Below are 11,284 nucleotides of genomic sequence, written 5' to 3' on the forward strand. Positions count from 1 at the left end.
AGCACTCCAGCCTCTTGAGTAGTTTGACTTGTGGCTATTATAGAAAAAAATAGCAAGGGCTTTCTGTAATAGTCTTTTAAGACGCCATTAGGGAGTCAACAGTAATAAATTATGAACAATACTTTAATGAGCTTGCACAAGAGGAACCCCATAGAACTTATTAATGATGACTGGTCACAGACACTTAATTTAAAGCATTAACTCTGATTCATTTGTTAATATTTATCAGAATGGGGGAGTGCGTGAAAAATGACTCGGAGGAGCCGATATGTTATTAAGCTTGAGGCTGAAATTACTTCTGCTGCCTTCTCAGGGCGAAAGAAACTCTCAACAAATGACCTCTCCTGCTGGAGTGCCAGTAGGAGTTCGACCTTATCCACTGCCTGGTACTGTACGTGTACTACTGTGAGGCTTACAGAGAAAATGAGAGCAAAAGAGAGAGAGTGAAATAGAATGGAAATGTCTCCAAGGGTGTGAGTGTGACTTCCACAACCTTGGGGAGGGGTAGAAGGCCACACAGACAACCTGTGGACAGCCTGAGGGAGGCCAGACAGCCCGACACCCCCAGTAGAGTTCCAGTACCGGAACATTCAAATCATTTATGGAGCATGAAGTAAGGAACAGGGGAGAGACGGGGGTGGGGATAAACAGTAGGGGTCAGAGTCATACTCCATTCTCTGGTGGCACATCTCCCCGTGTTTGTGTATCCTGTGGGTTGACCAGCCTGCCCCCACTCTCCCTGCTGCTTTGGCCCTCCAGCTGTGGGTGACAGGGCCTGGAGAGAGGGGTGGGGGAAAAGTCACTCCCATCTGGTACAGTCAGATCACTGTGGTCTGAGATGGGGGCATGGGGGGTCATGTGTCCCTCTGCATCAATGACAAGGCTGCTCTTCCAATGATGACACTCTATCCACTGGGGAGAGCCTGTTTTGTTTGCTTGACAGAAGTGGGACAAAGGATTTATTTTTTGGGGGGGGTATTTACTTCTTTTTTCACATAACAATACAGATCATTAGCGGGTTTGATGGGGCAACGAACCCTTGATAACAGTAATTGCCCTACTGGTTAGACTGAATTATAGAAGAGGTTAACAGGTAAGACCGACTTTTACTTGTCACTTGAAATGTTAATTTTTACAACCATGATCAAAGAAGCTTTTTACCTTTTTTAGACTCTAATGAATCATAACTAAACCTCACAATAGTGACATCATAACGGCTGCATGTGTATATTTTTTATTAGATATCTAATTCCACAGTATAAATGTTTTCTCTACAACAAGCCAACATAAATACCTCTAATTTTCAACAGCAGATTTCACATTCTTTATTGCTCTAGATAATAATGTTCTTTGCAGGCATTCGTTTGAATTACTTTGATCTCATCATCAGGCCCCTACCAGACCAGCGCAAACATCCTGTAAATTACAGACTCTGTTTTCTTGTTAAATCAGTCCCAAACAGACAAGAGTCTCTGGCCAATATTTCTGATAACCGTGGCTAGCTGTGATCAGGGCAGTCATTTTAAATCAACTGCTCATCCGTCTGAATGTGTGGTCTTTGGTCCTACAAGCTTTGTCACCAACACAGAAATAATGCTCAGCAAGCGACGCATCTCAGAAAAATTCTGCTGCCTATTTTTTGGAGATGATGGATGGCATGCGTCTGTTATCTGTAAAAGTAGAATAATTAAACCATAAATAAAACTCTTTTTAAACCATAAACAGGAAAAATTAATGGAGAAGCATCAATAATTGTTAGTTATGACATACATAACATGGAGCCCTGTAGTTCAAATTCCTCTTCTTCACAAGCAAACAAAAGAAATACATTTTTTGTCATTTAATTTTTCAGAGTTGATAACATTATCCTTCATAAAATGCATTCTATATTTTAAAAAAGTCATATTTCTCTATAATATATCTGCTTATTGGGTGTTTTTGAAATCCCGGCTTTCACTGTTTTCCATCATTGATTCTTTGTGCAGGATTTGAGGAAACTATTATTCAGGACAGTCTCTTAGAACATCTGAGAGACTGTCCTATGATGTCTCTCTGTCTGACTTTTCAAATGGTCCCACAGTGATTCAGTGGGTTTGAGGTCTAATGACTGTGGAGGTAAAAAGCCGTACAGGTCAACACTCTTTGCTCTTCTTTAGACTTCAAACAGTCCTGGCATAGCTTTGATGTATGTTTCGGGTCATTGTCCAGCTTGAAAATATATTCTTTTCCAAACAAATTAAAGAAGACTTGTATGTGCCTTTTACCAGCTCCAGAATTGGTAAAATACTTCCACATTGTAGCGACAGTCGTCCAATCTTTAAACTAATTGGATTAGCGTGGCTATCATAATTATCACTGGGATTTGTAATTATTGAATAACAGCTCTCTGAGGATTAATTTGGGGGATGAAAAGTCAGACTGAGATGAGAGCTTCTCAAAGGCAAAAATTAGAGACACTGATATTCAGTCAGTCAGTTCCTATTTGCCCTTCTCTGCTAGTTTGCTTTACCTCCATGTCTAATCCCTTTACCTTTGGTGATGAGCCAGTCAGTAATTGCTTGATGAGAAGTCAGGGAACGTGAGGTACAATTCCACCTTGTTTCCAGAGGGATCCTAGTGTGAAGGGCACAGACAGAGCCATGAGGTGACTGAAATTACTAATTATACTCTGTGCTTGTTAGCTGGTGGGTCAGTGGACCGTGCCGGCAGTCCTGCCCTCTGACCCCCAACTACCTCCACTGTTGATCACGACCTCACAGAGACTTGGCAGCGCTCTACTTCAATATTCACAACATACATTTTTGCTTCAAAAATTCTACAAAGAGATGAAACTGTTGTCAGCGTCACACACTTTGATGTTGTTGCTAAGAAAACTTTAAAGCATTAAAACAGCATCTATCCCAAAACGTGTTCTTCTCCCAGAAACTGGCAAATTTCCCTGAATCTTCATATCTGAGAGTTTAAGAAAGTAACTACATAAGTACTTTTAGAGATGATGACAGTGGTTTCTCAGTGCCATTTCAAATAGATGTCTAACTTTTCTGCATGGCCATTCCAGTAAATCAAAGTGAATAACAGTGATGAAAGTGAACAAATGAAATCAAATAAAACAGGGTCACACATCACTGGAAGGGCAACAAATGGGCACTGAGATGGAAGTAATTTTTTTTCCCTTGTGTCTCAACAAAAATGGGGAAAAAAAGCCATCAGCTCTGGTCAAAAAGCAAGTTGTCATTTTGCCTAAAGCACAGCTAACCGCATCAACAAAAATATAGGTCTGCGTGGAACTTTGTATGACAGCGGAGGGTCACTCATTTTAATGTAAAAGGACAGTTCTTTTGTGAAATAATGCTGAGCGATCCAAAACTGAGGCGAGGTAAAAGCGGTTTGAATAACCTGAATCTTATTCAGTTTGATTTCTTTTCTGTTCTGCAGTGGCAGAGGTATTTCAGGAGTCAGGGGAACAGGTATTTCTCAAATTGTTCTCCTGCCTATGGAAGAATATTTTCCAAAACATTTAAATTTCAATCCAGTGTTTATTCTTTTATAGATTGTACTGGTAGAATTTTAGTAAATCAGATGTGTAATATTAATATGGAGGAAAAATATGTTTTCCATAAAACTTGTTTCTACATTTCAATGCTTAATGGCTCCTTGATGTCATAAAAAGTCATATTTAAATACAACCTTTTATGGTAATAGAACTTATATAATGCTGATGTTATCACTACCACTGCTACCAATACAAATAATGATAAAAGAAATGAACGATTACAGTGAAGCATCTTGTTAAAATTTCCTTTCCAGATAAGTTTAGTAGTTTCAAACTTAATAATAAGACCAGCCAAAAAGAAATGGTTGCACACTTCTGTACATAACTACCTCTGACAGTTCTGAAAGAGCAGCATTTTAAAATGGAACAAAATCATTGGAATTGAATCCAGGGAGATCGCTGAGGGAGTGACTCGTGCGAACAGAGTTGTTGTCTCTCAGCGTGCCGATGACATTGCAGTCTTCTGGCTACTCGTCTGAATGTGCACTCACTTTTTCATTGCTTCAGTATTATGAAATCTTTTCCCTGTAATTAGTGCTTTGCTTTGGATTTCAGATGGTAAACTGCCAGTGTTAATGTAAATCTGTGAGTGCAAAAAAAAAAAATAAAAAAAAAAAATCAACATCTTGCCAGTGTTTATGTGCTTATTCCCATCAGAGTTTATTTAACACTTCTGACAGCTTTGAACAGCTGCCCCTGAACCACATCTGCTGTGAGCGGACAAACAACTCTCAAGTGAGCTTATAATATATCATAACTGAAAAATAATTCTCACCCCAACTGAAAAATAAACAGGTGAAGTTTTACATTTGCTGTGTATCATGTCAGGAATTGATATCACATAACAACGAAATGATATTAATATAAAAAAAATGTCTTTTCCTTCATGAAAATTAGTAGGAAACAGTTGCAGTTTTTTACATTGAGCAGGGAAACATGTTCCTCCTTCACATCCGTTTTTTTTTTCACATTTGACTCAAAGGAGGAAAGAAGCTCTGCAGCCAGTGCCCTGGAGAGCACAGGGATGTACAGTTTGTCTGCTCTGACAAGCAGCTTTCTTCAGGGGGGTATGAAACATGCTGGGGCCCATTAAAAGACCATGGCCGCCATGTTACGCACAGAGAACGTGGCCTCACCTCTTCTCTGGTGATGTAAATGCTTGCTGACAGCATCCGCGCGCACCATTTCCATGATGAATCACACGGGCCGGTGAAACAGTAAGTATTACCTGTCTCTCTGTTCACGTACAATTAAATGTATGTGTGTGCCTGCGGACATGACAGACTTAATGTGGCAACAGCCCACATTTTTTTCAGACTGCAGCTAGTAGCAAGTAATACCCTGACGTTGTTAGCTGAAAGTTTCGAGGCAACTTTGGGAGCAGGCTCAGTGACTTTTTAATTCTTCCTAAACTTATTAGCAAACTGAGTGACAGTGCAGCCGTGAAAATGTGATTTAGTGCATGTTGTTATGTGTTAAAACAAACTTTTGTCATTTTCCCACCCTCTTTTACTCTCCATTGCCATTATTTTCCACTCAACTTGCACTTGATCTCTGAGGTTTCTTTTATTTTTATCTGTATACTGACATGAGGTTCTGACAGGTTGTATATGAGTCATCTGTGAGAAAAACAGGAGGAATGGCAGTAGCTGAAGGCCATGCCTCTGTGGGGAGCCCAAACCCTCTGCACATTCAGACTCTACGTTTCTCTCTCTCCTCCCCTCGCCACATCTCCCCTTCTCCCCCTGCAGGCCTGGCACATGTGTGACATATAATTGATTCATTAATAATGTGAACAGATGTTTCTGGTCCAGTCTGGCGTCCTGCCAGTTCGCTAGCATACTATTTTACTGCCACAGCCTGCCTGACTGCATCCCATTAAATGCGCATTGACACAGAATGGAAGAAAGTGATGTATTTTTGATCCTTAAAAGAATGGAGGGAGAGAAGTGATTACACAGGTTAGATTAATGGTGCAACTTATGCATTAGCATCTCTGGGAGAAGCGTGGCCCACCAACAAAATAATGCTTTGTCTTTGCACTCATGGAAATCGCCAGTTTCACTGCATACGTGAGCATAGCAGGGCAAGATCTAGACCCTGATTGTTCTCTCTGTTCCAGGATTCAGCAACAAATTACTGACTAAGTGGGCATTTTCTTATGTAACGCACAAGCTCTAATGATGCTATCATTTGCCACTTACTTCATACTAAAGCATGATGGTGCAACTGGAACAGCCCTTTGATTCTTTACACAGTAACAGTAATGGGCACCAGTCAAGGTTTTTATCATGACTGATATTGCATAGAAGACTTTTTCTGTAAAATCGGTGTATGCGAGTGTTTGTCTGGGCATTGCATGGAGAGACCATCATCATTATCACCTCCTGCTGGTGAGACCCACTGGCCTGTCACACTTGGTCAGGCTCTGGTCCGGCGCTCGCTGGTAAAATATCAGATCACCGTTAATCAGAAGGGACTGAGGTTAAAAGAAAGCACAGTTGTGGGATGTGTTGCAGGAAGTAAAACAAAACGTCATCTCCATTCATGGCACCAACACAGTACGTTCAAATCTTATCATGAGGTAGTTGTGCATGTGGAGAATATCAGTTTTCACTACTCTGAAAGGATAATAGGTGTTGTAGCCAAGATGTGGGGGGTTTTGTTCTAATGAGATGGAAAGGAGAAGCTTTGGAGCTCATGGTGAAGGTCTAATTAATCTGTCTCTGTGGCAGTTTCCCACAGCTATCCATTAGGGTTTCATTCAACAAGTCACTGCAGCTTCAATCTCACTTTCATTGTTGGAAATAGCTCCATAATAATAACATGATTGCAGATTGATCACTGGAAGGCTCTGAAGGGAAACGCATGTGGTGAGGAATAATGATGTCCTGCATATATCTGTGTGGATAGCCCTCAACAAAAGGATTTTGCACAAATTCAGGATTCAGAACCAATTCAGAATTGTTCCAAATCAATTATGCTTTTCCATCAACGCGAAACAGCTTGACAGCAGCCATAAAGCATTTTCGCAAGGCTTACTCATACTGTGCATATGAAGCACCAGGGAGAGCATCAATTTTTGTTTGAGGTGAGAACTACTGCTGAGAGCTATCTGGGCCTTCAACATTAAGTCAGGGCTCCCTGTGGCCAATATAACACACTCGGGATGGGAACAGTCTGCTATAAATTAAAGACAAGTAATACAAACAGTCTGTTAACATCTGCTGCCCCGCGAGGTCTCACCATGGTGTCTGGGTACGGGGCCAAAGACCTGGTTTCAAGAGAGGCTGAATATGTGGAAATGTAGATTTAAAAAAAAAAAATTGATAATAATAACTTATTTCTTCTAATACAGAGTCTGTTAAATTAACCACAGCAGTTTTTAAATATCTTGCAACAATTAACCAAGAGCAGGAACTTGGTTGAGCCTACAGCTGTGCGTAACACTGTATGCACAGAATAAAATTTCATGATATAGCCTACGGAGGGAATTTCAAAAACATTTAGATCATTTTTATCTTGCATATTTTACTGAATCAAAAGAGGAAATTTGATTACTAAACGATTTTTTTCCTGAAAACAACCAAAAAAATTACTTAAAATGTGTTCTGCATATCTCCCTTCTTTCTTTTATGTAAAAAGCCTAATTAATTTGAAAAAAAAAAAAAAAAGACAAGTGCTGTCATCAAGACACTCTCTCCTTCAAATGTCCTCTACCTCAGATCCTCCTGAGTGTTCAGTCTGGCCAAATGCTTGTGTCAGTAAAAGTTTGTGACTTATTTTGCAGCAGCTGGTGATTTGACCAAAAGCCACCCCTCAGGCTTAACACTGCAGGCCTCATTAATGCAAATCTAGCTTTAACAGACTGATGGGAAATTGGCTCCCTCCATTCCACAGTGAGGCAGAAACAAGGTGAGAACACCGAGAGGTTAAGTAGCCTGGGCACTAGATTTAAAAGCAAACGTTTGTATCTGTCAACTGGTGTGCACTTGGAAACCCAAATCTGAGAGAGATTTAAATTAGAACTGCGGCAGTAGTTTGGTAAAAGTCATTTTTCAAGCAGTTACTTGTGTTGTAGGCAAAGGTTTGAGACTGAATCTTTATCCCAGTATCTGAAAGTGAAACATGGTGAACCAAACAGTTATTGTGTCGCTGCTCACAAGATACCCGTGCTGCTGTCTCGGGTGGAAGCAGACTGCAGAGAATAATCGTTTTAACAAAGGCAAGGACATTCAGTGTTTCTATGTTACTAAAATTAGTAAAAGTGTTAGTCACTGCGGTTGTTGTTTTTCTTGGTTCTTGTCACTTCAAGATTCTTGGACGTTGTTCTGTCATGCTATTCAGACAAACCTCAGACTTCCCAATTAAATTGACATGGCCCAAAAGTTTCGACATCAGAGTATTTTATAATGAGGAGAATTTAGTACTCACAAGCATGCATGTGCTGCTTCACAGAACACTGGGACAAATGATATATAAATACTGTGCACAACAACATGCTTTATGAATGCTGACACGTATCAAAAACAGTATTTTTCTAATGAAAAAGGACATGACATGATGAAGGACATGAAAGGACAAAGTAAATGATTTCTTATATTGCACCTGTAATTAACACCATCGTGGCCCTTATTTCACGGAGGAATTTCAGATATTGAAATGATCCAGGGTGAGAGAGGTTTGGAACGTCGCAGTGATAATTTTGGAAGACATAATTGTTTTGTCTGTTTTCATAAACCACTGCTTCTGAGGTGGTACCGAATCAGCCTCCTTCTGATTCTAAGCACCAGTTTAGGTTTCGCCATGAAACGTCTTGTTTGCAAACCATTTAAAAATGTCTGACTGTGTTAATAGCTGGTTTTAATGGTTGTGCCCACCCTCGATAATTATTGCCATGTGATAGGCTGAAACATAATGATGTTAGATAGAGTGGTATTGGCAGAAAATTAGATTGAGGACGTGTTGTTCATGGTTTAATGGCAATCATATACCGCATAACAAAGATCAGCGCAGAACGTGAAAATGGAACCTACACTTGCTTTGAGCTTGTTTTTCTCACTGTCACATGCTTCGCACAATGATGAACACAATATCACACAAACTGAGTTATACTGAAAACCGTTTGTTTCATATTATCATAACATTAAACAAACAAATAACAGCATCATGTCCATGCAAGTAAAGCTGTACAAACACTCATTACCTACAAAGGAGTCATAATGTTTCTTCAGGTACTGCATGAAGCATGCATGTATGCGTGCATTGTGTTTTAACACATGCATAAAGTAGTTCCTCTGGAGAGCTTAGACAATGATAGAAAGACAAGAAGTCACATGATTGTTTTAGGCGGTAGGAGGCAGTCTCTTGGCTGGCCTGTATCCATTGGTCCCTGCCACTCTATAATGAGGGACACAGCAGCACTGCAGGTTAACATTCTGCCCTCTGGAGACACCATGTCAATATAGATTAGGGGACTGAAGTAGCCCTGGAGGGAAAAAAAATACCTTTCCCATCTTCAATTACAATGAGCAAACAGCTCCTGGGAATGAAAGGGAGAGAGGGAGGAGATGCACTTTAGCAGCACCGGGTTCGAACCACAAAAGACAAAGTAAACATCATTAGCTTAATAACATTTTCAATTAGCTGTAACCCACACAACCACAAGCTAATGGAACACGAAGCCCAGAATTAATAGAAAATATAATTTGTGATTACAACAGTCCTCACAGGTCCTAACTTGAGTAATGGTACAGAGAATTTGGTTTCATTCTCTTAAGTCATCACCGGGACTACTGCACGTGAAGATCAGACACTCAGACTGTTAAAGCAACACGCAGGACACTGCAAAAGCGTGCTGTTTCTCAGCTAATAGTGCCATTACCAGGACTTCCTTCACAAGTACCTGTATGTTATGGGCTATTACCACTGCAATATTGAGGACTGTGCCCCTGTGATGTGTTTATGGCACATTACAGAGAAGATACACTTGTCTGAACAATAACTGTCCACCCTCCAGTGTTCTAAATGATAAAAGGAGATTGAAACTGTTTTATGATCTAAGTGGAGTGCAGGTTCTGGATCTGAGGCGTCATTTACCATCTGCTTGTTTGTTTATTTTTTTTGTATGTTCTGTTCAGTTTGATTAAGGATTTATATTTTCAACAAATTTTAAGACAGCAAAAAAAAAAAAAAAAATCTGTGCTTTTGATTATGAGGACAAGATGTTTCCTGACTCTAGTTGGTTTTTTTTTCTCTAAGAATGGGCTTTCCACAGCCCATCTTCTTCAAACTCAGCCATTCCATCCTTCAGCCTTTGAGTTATTGTCATCCTCATGTCTGCAATTTGTTCAGGGTTTGTCATTTAATGATTCCACAAAGCCAGTGAATGAGCTAATGGGTTGGCCAGTGTGCCACACTGATGTGCAACAATCACCAGTGGAAAGATATTACATTCATTTCTTTTTTGTGTATTTAAGGACAAGGAGGATCTTAACATGATGTCTGGGCTGTAGCCCAAGCTAACTGTCCAGCACAAGCCCCAGAATAGCTGTCCAGATTTTCTCAGCTGTCCATGCTGAGGGCCCTCAACAGCTGGCTGGAGCATAGAGAGACTGAATAGACCGCCGAAGACAATACAGAAGCCCATTTGTACCGAAATGATGCAATTTAGTACTTCATGTAGTCACAACTGAAAGCGCGCTTCCATTCAGCAGTTTGGCATAAACAGACCTCATTAAATTACAAACTTCTTTAAGCTTCGTCTCCTTTACAGTCTGTACTCGGTGGCTCAGCTTTTATTTTGTCAATACCTGTATTTCTGAGAACGGTGATGACACACTCTTCCCAAGGTCAGTGTTTAAAGCTTAGGGAGAGAAGCACATCTAGACTGCTGAGCTGTCTAAGTGTGCTCGGTAGGGGGGAAGATGTTTGGGCTCCCATGTCTTCTGGGAGATGCTATAAATGGTTTTTACTGGAGAGTCATTAATATTTTACAGGGTGTAATAGGCCCCGAGCCTTGGGACTATGTTGGCACCATGATTACAGCACATATACCCATTAAAACCGATTACCTCTCATGTGAGGGGGAGCCTGCTTTGATAATAATTTTGTTTTAAGTATTTAGTGTTGAGGCCTTTTGAGTCAAGTGAACAAACACAGTCTTTGGCTCATCATAGCCTGTGAAAGTGGGAAAACCCATCCCCTGGGTGCTAAACAACTTCCATCAAAGCCTGACAAATGATTTTACCACCTCTTTATTATACATGTCATAACAGTTGGGGAAGAAAAGTGACTGTGTTTAAATCGCTTGCGCACCGTGAAATGATAATACTAATACTCAACAAGCCGGTTGCTGCGGTTCGGAAATGTTCTGTTCAAACATGTTGCACAGTTTGTTTCCTCATCTCATCCATTTCTAAGTGTGTATAATCAGGAAGAAATGTTGTGGAGCCATGATACACATGGCTTATGTTTTTTTTCCATTGATTTCACTGATTTTTGACTTTTATGTTGTAAATGTAAAGACAATTCTGACAAAAATAGTGGTTACAAAGATTGAAATTCCTTGAAAACAACCTGCTGTAGATACAACTAGAGATCATTTGAGTAATATAGATACAATCTAAAAGCATAATACAGCATCAGCTAATAAAAGAGATGTGGTTCTACCCAGTGTAAGTGGAGGTGGTATGGTAAGTCTGGAGAGTTACTCTGCCATGCACGACGTGT

This window comes from Toxotes jaculatrix, chromosome 2 (assembly GCF_017976425.1).
Source record: "Toxotes jaculatrix isolate fToxJac2 chromosome 2, fToxJac2.pri, whole genome shotgun sequence".
Taxonomy (NCBI): Eukaryota; Metazoa; Chordata; class Actinopteri; family Toxotidae; genus Toxotes; species Toxotes jaculatrix.